The sequence below is a fragment of the Furipterus horrens genome, unplaced genomic scaffold, assembly GCF_987537825.1.
Source record: "Furipterus horrens unplaced genomic scaffold, mFurHor1.1.pri manual_scaffold_13, whole genome shotgun sequence".
Taxonomy (NCBI): Eukaryota; Metazoa; Chordata; class Mammalia; order Chiroptera; family Furipteridae; genus Furipterus; species Furipterus horrens.
Window position 1 is genome coordinate 32,332,394 of NW_028327183.1, and position 12,469 is coordinate 32,344,862.

At 46.1% G+C, this 12,469-nt stretch overlaps 1 long non-coding RNA gene and 1 pseudogene across 1 annotated transcript in view; both read left to right on the top strand.

The window, feature by feature from the left end:
• Positions 1 to 9,136, top strand: part of LOC149994403 (uncharacterized) — a 34,510-nt gene extending 25,374 nt beyond the window's left edge. Inside the window, exons 3-4 of the long non-coding RNA XR_016507695.1 lie at positions 6,773 to 7,432; positions 8,896 to 9,136. This is a non-coding gene — a long non-coding RNA (uncharacterized LOC149994403). The remainder of the gene's footprint in view (positions 1 to 6,772; positions 7,433 to 8,895) is intronic.
• LOC149994406 (GTP-binding nuclear protein Ran-like) lies at positions 1,570 to 2,392 on the top strand (annotated as a pseudogene).
• Positions 9,137 to 12,469: the final 3,333 nt, after the last annotated feature.

Sequence of the window (12,469 nt, forward strand, 5' to 3'; positions counted from 1 at the left end):
GCCTGAAAAGTTTCTTTTGAGAAATCAGCTGATAGTTTTATGGGGACTCCTTTGTAGGTAACTCTCTGCTTTTCTCCTGCTGCTTTTAAGATTCTCTCTTTATCTTTAACCTTTGGCATTTTAATTATGATATGTCTTGAGTGGTCCTTTTGTGGGTCTGACTTGTTTGGGACTCTGTGCTTCCTGGACTTGTATGTCTAGTTCCTTTGCCAAATTAGGGAAATTTTCTTCTATTGTTTTTTCAAATAAGTTTTTAATTTTTTGCTCTTCCTCTTATCCTTTGGCATCTCTATGATTTGGATGTTGGCACATTTGGAGATGTCCCAGAGTCTTCTTATACTCTCCTCATTTTTTGGTGTTTTCTTTTTAAGTTCTTGTTTCTTCTTTCTGTTCTGGTTGAATGTTTATTTATTTCTTATGTTTGAAATCATAGATTTGAATCCCAGCTTCCTTCCCTTCACAGTTGGTTCCCTGTAGATTCTAATTTATTTCACTTAGTGTAACCTTCATTTCCTCCTTTGTGTTGTTGCCGTACTCAATGAGTTCTCTGAGCATCCTGATTAACAGTGTTTTGAACTCTTCATCTGGTAGGTTGACTATCTTTGTTTCATTTAGTTTTTCTGGAGGGTTTTGTTCTGTTCTTTCATTTGGGCCATATTTCTTTGTCTCTTCAATTTAGCAGCCTCCTTGTGTTTGTTTCTGTATATTAGGTGGAGCTGCTTTTCTCTCTGTCTTAGTAGTGTGGTCTATGTAGAAAAGGCACCTGTATATTGTGTGGGGCAGAGCCTTAGGTAATTGCCAGGGCAGGACAACCTGCTTCACCACTTTGTGGCTCTGTGTGGTGGGGGAGGACTCAGGCTTCTGGAGGTTTGCTCGTCACTTGCCCCATTTCCAATCACTTCACCCACTTCCAGTATGTAACTGGCACCGTTCCAGGTGCTGCCCTGGTGGTAAAGTCGAGAGTGGTGGGTTTGCATATGTTTTAAGTCTGTGTGAGCCCTTTAAGTGGCGAAAATCTGGCAGTTTCTTCTGCCACCCCAACCCCCACTGGCTTTTACAGCTCGCGGTAACAGGGATTTACCTTCCCAGTGCTGAAACCTTGGGCTGTGTGGTCTGGCCTGGGGCTGGGAGTGCTCACTCCCAAGGTATTCCTCCCAATTTTTATCCACCATGTGTGAATGTGGGACCATCTATTCTACCCTCCGCTGTCTCTCAGTACCACACCGCCTCTCTGCCCCTCTTGTGGCTCTGCCCCTCCTACCCATATGGATGAATGTTTCTTCTTTAAATCATTGGTTGACGGACCTCCATATATAGCTCAATTTTGTGATGGTTCTGGGTGTTATTAGTTTTGAGATTTGGTTGTAATTCTTTCTATGGTTGCACAAGGAGGCAAAGTGTGTCTACCTATGCCTCCATCTTGTTTAGAAGTCCACAGATGGATTTCACAACTGAACTAACATTTCAGCTAATCAAAACATTGCTACATACTGATATTTAGTGAAAAGTTGCCTTGAAAAAGGCAGAATGCCCTGATGATAAAAGATTTCTTAACAAAAACAACTTAAGATGGCCGCACAAGGAGAACCCCAAGTTTAGTTCAAACTTGTATTGGCTGCTGATGGTGGGACTGGGAAAACTACATTTGTGAAATGACATCTGGCTGGTGAATTTGAGATGTAGCTACCCTGGGTGTTGAGGTCCATCCCCTTGTGTGGGTCAGAAGTTCTGCAGGCTGAGAGATGGCTGTTATATTCAAGCCCAGTGTGCCATTATAATGTTTGAAGTAACTTCAAGAGTAACTTACAAGAATGTGCCTAGCCCTGGCTGGTGTGGCTCAGAGGATTGAGTGCCGGCCTGTGAACCAAAGGGTCGCTGGTTTGATTCCCAGTCAGGGCACATGCCTGGGATGCAGGCCAGGTCCCCAGTTGGGGGCACATGAGGGGCAACCACACACTGATGTTACTCTCCCTCTCTTTCTCCCTCACTTTCCCTCTCTCTAAAAGTAAATAAACAAAATCTAAGAAAAAATAATAATAATGTGCCCAACTGGTATAGAGATCTGGTATGAGGCCGTGAAAACATGCCCATTGTGTTGTGTGGCAACAAAGTGGATATTAAGGACAAGAAAGTTAAGGCGAAATCAATTGTCTTTCACTGAAAGAAGAATCTTCAGTACTCCAACATCTCTGCCAAAAATAACTACAACTTTAAAAAGCCCTTCCTCTGGCTTGCTAGAAAACTAATTGGAGACCTTAACTTGGAGTTTGTCACCCTGCCCGCTCTTGCCTCACCAGAGGTTGTCATGGCCCCAGCTCTGGCAGCACAGTATGACCACGGTCTAAAGGTTGCTCAGACCACCACTCTCCTGGGTGAGGATGACAACCTGTGAGAAAGGGAAGATGGAGCCCAGCGTCAGAAGTCAGTTTTATAGGCAACTGTCCTGTGATGTTAGTGGTGTAGTGTGTTTGCCACTTCATTGTATAGCTAAGCAGAACCTGTGCTTGATCTTTGGGATGCTGAAAGAGATGATAGGGCTTCAGAGTGAGTGTGGCAATTAAAAGATGCCTTGATTATTTTGGACCTGCATGTTTAGCTGTTTTGAGTACAGTTGTTTCCTTATTGGGTTTCAACTATAAGACTGCAGCATTTGCATCACAATATTCAGTGGTGAAACCTTGTTTGTTACTATCATTCCCATTCCTTTTCATTTAGAGTTAGAATAAAGTTATATTTTTAAAAAAGGGGCAGCACAAGAGTAAGTTCCATGAATGGGGACATGAAGATGATTTTGGAGGAGGGAAGAATACAAGGTCTGTTCAGAAGGTATCCGGCCATGTAATATGAAAAATAGAGACATTTATTGAAGAAGATAAAAGATATAAGATACCTGTATTTAAAATAATTACACTATCCTTTTAAACTTCAAGAGAACGAAGTTGTAGCATATTTACATGATGGCATTATGTTGTCAAACGTTTTAGTTTTTACATTAAGCTGAACTTTCCTTTGACTGATGGTGAGATAAACCTCTGTACATTATGTCTTTCTGTAGCCTCTGCAGACTACTGGCTTTCATCACACCAGCATACAGTAGCTAAATTTTTGGTGCAGTTATAGCAAATGATGTTCCCTTTTAAGCATATACATTTTGGCATGATATTTCAGAGTATTGTGGGACCATGAGACAAAATTTAATAAGTAGAATCATGTCCTTTATATCTTATTTTTTAAAAAATTATGTTGATTTACTTTTTTCCTTGTTGAAGATAGTAATTAGGTTTATCAACTGTATACTGTGTTTATTGGTGGCAGTGACACTAAAGATAGAGGCAATGGATAGAAATTTTTAAACTGGAAAGAAGCCATGAATAACGCTATATTTTCAAAGTCTCTTGTAATTATGTAGGATATTAAAAATTTGATTCATTTGTCTTATTCCACTATTAGTCTTTTAAATATGTCTTTAACACATTGTATCCTTTAATTTTTCATTAAAATCGATATAAGCAGGAAAAAAAAAAAAGGAACATTGTACATAGGACTGTGATGCCTCAGTCCCCTTCAAAGTAGGCACCTTGGGACCTCACACAGTTCTCCCACTCACCAACAACTGCCCCATCATATTTTCCTGAATTTCATCTATGGTCTGAAATCTCCTCCTTTTCAAAGGTGATATTAGTTTTGGGAAAAGCCAGAAGTCGCAGGGCGTCAAATCTGGGCTGTAGCGGGGCTGAGTCACCTGGGTGATTTGATAATTTACTAAAAAACTCTGCATGGGACATGATGCATAAGTGGGAACATTGTTGTGACGAACCCTCCAATCACCAGTTCCCCAGAGCTACAGCCTTCTGAATCATCCGAATAGTTTCTGCTGAGGAATGTTCAAGCTTAATGCAAAATTTGATGCAGATTCATTGCTGTACTTGCTCAGTCATTTTAAATGTGTCAGCCACCCAGTACACATGCTCTCCCAATGGCAGCTACCACCCCCACTGACTAGTACAGTGAAGTTGTCATTGTTCATGCATGCACATTCTAGTTCACTCTCCTTGCCTGCCAGGTTAAATCAATGTCATGCAAACTATTCTTGTTATATCAATAATAGCTAGAGTTTTTCTGGACAGACCTCATATTATACTGATGAAGTATTGAGCAGTCATTTGATTATTCATGTCTTTGTTAATTCATTCTTTTTTTATTATTATTTTTCAATTACAGTTGTCCCATTTTTCCCCCATTGCGCCCCCCCACCCAGCACACCCCTTCTCCCAGTCATATCGCCCCCATGTTGTCCATTTCCATGGGTTATTTGTACTAGTTCCTTTACTAAACCCTTCCCTTACTTACCCCCCTTCTCTCCCTCCCCCCTCCCCCCTGATAACTGTTATTCTGTTCCTTGTTCAATTTAGTTCATTTGTTCATCTTGTTCCTTAGTCTTCTGTATCAGGTGATATCATATGGCATTTTTCTTTCATTGCCTGGCTTATTTCACTAAGCATAATTCTCTCTAGTTCCATCCATGTTGTTGCAATGTTAATTCATTCTTGAGTGCAGAGACATCATTTGCAGTACCCATTGCAAATTGAAAATGTGGTTTCCTTGTTTAAAAATATGAAGAATTTGAAGATGACAATAGTGGAACATTTACCCAAGTGCAGCATGCCCTCTGCATGGCCTGTTACACTAAAGAAGAGATTTGAAGAAACTGTTTCTGTCAGTACCTTGGCCTGAGGCCTAACTCTGCCTGTTTGTAGAGTCCCTACTCCTCTCTCTTTCAAAATTATTTACATTTTTTCAGTACTTCAGGTGCCTCTTTGTTCCACTTCTAGATTCCATTCATAGCTACCTTGTCTGCCTCATTGGACTAAAGGAGGCTGGAGTTTGAATCCCTGCTCTGCCATTGGCCGGTGAGCCTTTCCTAGGTCGCAGCTTCTAAGCACTCCTGTTTCCCACTGAATCTTTTTTCTTGTGAGTTTGTTAGGAGGTGACATACCTGACAGGGAGCAAGGACTCAGCAAATGTCAATTGTCTCCCTTTCTCTCCATTAGCAGAAAAAGAACGGTAGAAGAGCGGACTTTATTTCTAGATTTTTAATTCCCTTTTTATTTATTTATGCTTAGGAATTGGTCCTGGGTACATGTGTTGGGCATGGAATTGATGTTCTAGTCAGAGCCTCCAGGGAACATCTGGGACAGGGTGGAGCAGCCAGGAGGCTGTGGTGGTGGCTCTCTCTCCTGAAGAGCAGAACTCCTGGAGGAGCTGCTGGAGAAGAGGAGGGAGGGCTAGACTAGAGGCTTCTAAATCTGCTCCAGAGAAGGCAAGTGACATACTATTGTAAAGATGAGAAACATCCAGGAGTCCGCCTGATCAGAGTCCACCCATCCTCTGAAAGAGCTGCTGTTCCCAGCAGGAAAGAGAAATGAGAAGGATTCCCGAGTCTGGAGGAGGCTGCTGGGTTCAAGTCTCAATCCCGCCACTGTAGCAGGGAGACCCTGGACAGGTTAGTTCACTGCCTATGCCAGTGTGTCCACCCCTGACGTGGGACTAGAACAGCACCACCCTCAGAGAGCTGAAGGGACTGACTCCTTGAAAGGAGCCTGGGGGCCATGCCAGTGCTTGGGAGGCCATGTCAGTGATTCATTTTTAAAATAAGATGAGCCCTGGCTGGGTAGCTCAGTTGGTCAGAGCATCATCCCGATATGCCAAGGTTACAGGTACAATCCTTGGTGAATGTATAAGTGGAACAACAGATCGATGTCTCTCTCTCTCTCTCTCTCTCTCTCTCTCTCTCTCTCTCTCTCTCTCTCTCTCTCTCTCTCCCCTCTTCCTTCCTTTTTCTCTCTAAAAATCAATAAATTAAAACAAAATTAAGATTAAATGGTTCTGAAAGGAAGCTCTTATTGGCTGAATTGTACCCCTGAAAGTTCATATGTTGAAGTTCTAACCCCCCAGGATTTCAGAATGTGGCTGTGTTTGGAGACAGGGTCTTTAAAGGGGTAATTAAGTTAAAAATGAGGTCGGTAGGGTGGGTTCTAAAGCAACCTGAGGGGGGAATAAAACAAGATACAGATATGCATAGAGGGATGATAACAGGAAGACACCTGAAGAAGACATCTGTCTACAAGGCAAGGAAAGAGGCCTCAGGAGAAACCAGCTAAGAGCAGGCATGTTGGCACACACTTAACTATAGACAGTGACAGGGATCCTCTGTAGTATCTCTACCGGCCTTGAGGTGGCCCCTTACTGTCCCTGCTCTTGCAATATTTTGGCAATCATCAGAGGTGCCTTCCAGCCACCTGTTAGCATTTAGCTGCTGATCTTTCCTTGAAAGGTTTGTGGTTCCAAAGGAAATGGCTGAAGGTCTCTTTCACTGTAAACTGGAAAGACTGGAACTGTGAGTCATAGAGTGCAGAGCACTGAACATTTATTAAGCACCAGTTGCATGCCAGGTGGTTCACTGGGCCTGTTATTTAGCTCCAAGCCGAGCTGTTAGTGGCTCTGGAGAAATCCTTTCCAAACACACCTTTGGAGCCATTGCTCCACTGCTGCCCTTTGACTTCCTTCTCTCCTTTGTTCTTTGCCGTTTTCTCTCTTGTTTCTCAAAATTCTGGTCAGCTCTATAACATTTTGAGCATTTCCTGTTTCTTAAACTTCCTTCCAACCCTATTTTCTTTCTGTTTATCACACCTTCTTTCCCCCCTCACCAGCAGATGAAGGAAAACCAGCTTCCCACTCTTGAATTCCAGAGCTCCGGAATGCTTTCTTCCAGGTCCAGGCAGCTGCCCTTCATGCACATCCTCATGGTTGCCCTGGACCATCTCACCGCATGCCCTGGCTCCAGTCTGAAATACAGGAGCTGCCATCCTGACCTGGCTCCCCAGTTCTGATTTCCAAGTGAAAGGAAAGCTCAGAATTTCTTACCGGGCGACAAAGATGACACTGTCTGGATCCAGAGTGCTTTATGCTTAAATCCCAGCTCTGCCACTGACCTGCTGTGTGACTTTGGACAAGTTGCTTAACCTCTATGTACCTCAGTCTCCTCACCTGTAGGAGAGGATAAAGCCTTAGCAGTGCCATGTCAGTGTCAAGCCCGTGTCAGTCCACAGGAAGGGCTGATTATTATTGGTCCCAAAAGAAGCTCTGGGACAAGTTCCATTCAGAAGAAGTAGCATGTTCATTTGGTTAAAGTAGTAAGTAACTCACATGGTTTATATAGTTTCCAGTTTTGTAAAACGTGGGCTCCAAACATGCCCTCATTGACTGTACACATGTGGGGAGGAAACCTCGCCAGCTGGGGCTGGCGAGCTGGCATCACCGCTCTGCACTTGCCTTGGCATCTTTCTGCCTGAGCCACTCACCCTGGAAAGTTTTTCCTTTATTAAGGAGACATGCACCCAGCTCATCTGCCTTCAAACACGTGCACCAATGGGTAAGTCGATCCAGGGCTTGGTTCACACAAGCCTGGATAAACAGGAGGCTGCTTGCCTCCTGGGGTTGATGTGGTCATTAAGTTGGTGCTAAAGAGAGCAGATTTCTTTCCAAGGGTAGGAAAAAGCCATGATTGTGAGATTAGCCCTGGAGATGGACTAAAGAAAAAAAAGTCTGGTTTAGATTGAGCCTTGCCATGTTCCCTGTTGAGTTTCCTTTATTCCCTTGATATTTGTCGAGTGTCTGTCCTGGATCAGATACAGGTTGGGCACGTGGGAGATGGAGGTTGCTACAATATGGTGGGGGTTTGTGGAAGAAAGTGACCTTGTGCTCAATGCCAAGGATTATGGGCTTGAACTTGAGACTGCAGGTAGTAGAGCTGCACTCGGGGTGCAGGATGGAAGGTGAATCAAAGATGGACCTTGTAAGAGTGTGAACTAAGGTGACAACCCTGAGGATCAAGATGAAGAGGCTGGTCTGAAAGACTCAGAGGTGAATTGACTGGACATTGGTGTTAGGAATGTAGAACCTCCTAGCAGTGGATATCAGGCCACTCCCACTGATGCAGTGGGTCTGTGATGAAGTTCCAGAATTCGAGGACAAAGCAGAATACACACATAGAGTTACCCCTAATAACCCCTGAAGTCACCCATGAGACAGAGAGCAGAACCGTCTCTCTGAGGCTGGAGCAAGCTTTTCTTCCAGCACTGGGCTGGATGGCTGTTTCTTTGGCATCAGTGGGTTCATGTGATCTTCTTGATTGAGATCAGCAGCTGGGCTCTCATGTCTGCTTCTGCCTGTGGATGCAGTGTAGCCTCCACTGTGTTTGCACTTTCAATATGTGTGCCAAACCGTAAGAAGTGTCCTTAAGCATAGCCCCCTGGATAGGCGTTTGAAGGCACAGGTGTGCTGGTTCTGTGAGAGGAGGTGATAGAGCCACAGAACAGCAGGCCACGCCTCACCCATGTGTGCCGGAGAGAGTCCTGGGGGACAGCAGGCCATCCTTCATTCCATGCTCAGTAAAGGAATGGCAGTGGGATCTGGCCCTGACTGCCTCAATCTCAGCCTCTCTTTTTGGCCGACTCAAAACATTTCGAAAGATAAATATGTAGATTTCACAGAAAAAGTCATCTTTGATTTCATGACCACCTTCATGCCTCTCATTTGACTAACCCATAAAGATGTCACTTGTGTTCTGGTGGAAGGAAATGGGGGCTGGGTGTTTTGAGCTGAATAAGCAAAACTGAAGTGATTAAGGACCAGTTACAGTTGATGGTTTCAGGGAGAACCAAGGAAAGCAAACAAGGGGCTCCCTGAGGAACAGAGGTGAGGGGAAGGGGAGGTGCGCTGTGCTCCAGTGCTCGGGTCCTTGTGAGGGAGAGCTGGCTATAAAACTGAGCGCGGGAGGAGGGGCAGCATTGATTTACGGGCAATACCTAAAGATGGCACACATTCACTCAAGAGGAGGGACCCTGTCTGAATTCCTGCCCCTCACCCCTCTCGCCCTCCGCACTATCCATATACTTCAGCTCTATCCAGAGCTGTGCTGGCACCTGTGGATGCCCTGGACAGGGGCCAGACCAGCTCTCAGGCAACTCATGGACTGGGCCTGGGCAGCAGGGAGCAGAGAGTTACTTCAGCCAGAACTTGGTGATCAAGAAATGGACAGATTGTATGAGGAGTTAAAGTTGAGGGTTTGTCTGAAGTTGGCAATTATATCTTATTTTCAGTATCCCAAGTGTCTGTTTTTGCTTTTATGTTTATTTGGCACTTTTTCTTGAATGCTGAAATAGAGATAAGCACAATTCATAGATGAGGAACCCATGTCTTCGTGATGGAATTGGCTCAATCCCCACAGACTCCCAGCGCTGGAATCAGAGCACTCCCCCTTCTGGATCTGGCAAGGACACCCTTGTCTGCTAAGGGCCCTGCAAGGGAGAAGGAGGGTGTTTCCCACGCCCCACATCAGGTCTAGCCTTTCTCTGAGCTCCTCTGAGTCTTGGCTGCTGAGGTGCTCTCCCTGGAATGTTCCGCCATCCACAAGGTGATGAAGGCCTGGAAACTTTTGTTCCATTAAACTTTGCCAGGGAGCTATACTTAGCAATCAGCTGGGGCCAAGAGTGGGTTCTCTGAATATAGATAGTAACAAGTGGGCTATTTTCAAACTTCCAGAGAACCCCCAAAATACTCAGGGCCTAAGTGATATTTATAGAGCCCTCTGGGGTCTGGAAGGGAAGGCATAGCCTTAGTGCATCTGTGGTTTCAAGAGAGATGTTTCTTTCAACAGGGAGTGCGGGAAGGGACCCAGCCACTGAGAGACTAGGTGTCCCTCTCACAGCTGTTTCCAGGGCTTGAGCTCATAGAGGCCAGGCACTCGCATCTGTGTCAGGAAAGAGTGGAAGCCTGCTGTGTCTAGTAATTTTCTTTCCTGTGCACACTGGTGGCATCCTGTCTGCCCATCACATGCCACCCTGGGAGCACTTTTTGTACTAGGAAACTGCTGTCCCCAAACTTGGAGAGCCCATTACATAGTTTTTCTCTTGTCCAGAATCCTCTTGATTTCTTAGGCTCCTGATTTTGCCCAGACTTAATGAAGCTGCAGTCAAAACACCTGCTTCCAATTCCATAGGTCCCAGACTCCCACCTTGGAGAGGATTCCAACAACATGCGTGGAGTAGTGCAGTCGAAAGGCTCTCTTTAGGGAGAGGAGTGGGAATGTGATGAGTAAAGATTTGAGTAGGAGGGGGGCCAAATAGCTGTCCCCCAAGAATAGAGTTGGTCATGCCAACATCACCTGGGAATGAATGTGAACAAGCCTTAGACCCCTTTCTGATTCTCATTCTGTAGGTGTGGAGAGAGGGCTCCAGAAACCCAAATGTTAAGTGGGCATCCTGGATTAATTCTAATGATCAGGCTAAATAATGAAGAAAGGCAGGTCAGGGTGGGAAGTTGTGAGCCCCGAGTGTGTAGCAGGCAGTGTGGCCTGTGGGGGACACGGTGGCCTCATGGTCTGACTGTAGCCAACTAGCTTTGAGTGGGGTGTCCCCCCCATTCATTGCAAGTCAGTTTCTTGGCAGGTGCCTGGGCCTTTCCTCACCCCTCTGCCAACCGATGCTCCACTACCCTGCCCTACACCAGATCAGACATAAATATAAGAGCATTTTCCATGGGCCAGCACAGAAGGGCAAACATTCAACTTTATTTTAGGCCTGTGAAATTCCCTTCCTTCATACCCAACAGGTGCATTGCCTCATTTAGATATTGGGGCCCAGAAATAGAACACAATTTACAATATAGCTTCCTTCAGGCATTTGGATGCTATTCAGGAAAAAAAAAAAAAAAAAAAAAAAAAAAAGCCTCCTGCTAGCTGGCCAGGAGCAGCACAAAGGCTGGCTGGAGCTTTCACCTTTCCCAGGCTTGGGGAGAGGCACCACCGGCAAGCAGTTTGACCCCCTCAGCAGAGGGGCCAGGCACCTCGAGAGACAGTTTGGGGCAGGATCATCCTGTCAGGGCACAGGCCTGTTCTGAGCCCTGCAGGACTCCCTGACATGGTGGAGAGGAAGAGAGGCACAGGCACAGACACTAGAGAGGGGCCAGGTACTGAGCACGGGGCCTCGGATCTTTGGAGGAGGTGTTTCTAGGAGCTCTGTCAGTAAGAATCCACTGACCCCCTCGGTGCTTTGTGGATTGGGGGAGGATAGGATTCAGCTCTCCTCACCTTAAGCCCAAGCAAATGGCCCACCTGGCATCTCTTGGCAAATCGCGTGTTCTCATCAGCTGTTGGGGGTGCGGTGAATGTTGTCCTTCAATTTATATGTTGATGTCTTAACCCTCAAGTACCTCAGAACATCGCCTTATTTGGAAATAGGGAAATTGCAGATGTAGTCAAGATGAGCTCATTACAGGGTGCGTCCTGACCCAATATGTCTGGTTCCCTTATAAAAAGGGGTAATTTGGACAAGGCAGACATGTATACAGGGAAGACGCCATGTGCAGATGGAGGCAGAGATGGGGTGATGCTCTACAAGCTGAGGAACATCAAAGACAGCCAGCAGACCAGCAGGACTGGGAGATGTCTGGACACATTCTCCTCACAGTGCCAGGAGGAACCAGCAGCCCTGCTGGCTCCTTGGTCTTGAACTTCTAGCCTCCAGGACTGTGGGAGGTTAAATTTCTGCTGTTTAAGATGCCCAGTGTGTGGGACTTTGTTACAGTAGCAAACTGATACATTAACTAAATTCCTAGTCTCAAAAGCACCTGTATCCCACCGGCTGAGATGGTCTGGTATAGGTTAGGCAGGGGCTCTCTTGGGTGGTCTGCTTCATCAAGGTCACCTTGATCCAAAGAAGCCCAAGACCAAGGTCAAGTTTCCTCTGGGATGCCCCAAGGCCCCTCCACAGGCTGTCATTAAACCAGCCACCCAGGTCCCTTCATCCTCTGAGGAGCATAAGGTAGAATCTACAGTGGGGGCCACCAGCGCTGGGACTGCGGCAGAGGTTACTGCAGGGTAAGATACTTGGCACCCAGTGTGGTCCTGGTAAATGCTCCCAAATATTCTCACATGCAGAGGAGGCTCAGCAGGTCTGGTGGCTCAGGGCCGAGAGGGGGAACTCTGCAGCTTGCTATGTGGCTCCATTCAAGGCCAGAACCAAGGGGCTTAACACTCCCTTTTGGTCCCAACCAAAAGTGGAGCTGCTGACAGCAGGCCATCCTTCCTGCAGAGAGGAGCAGGTGTCCCCTCTCAACCGTCAAGGACTCAGTCAGTCTCCATGGGACATAGGTCTCTTTCAGTCCTGGATGCCACCCTCCCTGAAGGGTCCTGCTGGAGACGGTTAAGACAGACTGGCAAAAAGCAGGACCAGTTCACGAGGTGATCGCCCAGAGGCCTGGGGATGAAAGGAGGCCACCTATGAGAAGGAAATAACACTACCATACTGGGGTAGTGGACACAGGACACTGGGGCCATGGGGGGTGGGTGCTTATGTGTTGGCATCTGAGTTGGTTTGGGAAGGCATGTATGTCTGGGGCAGGGTCAAAG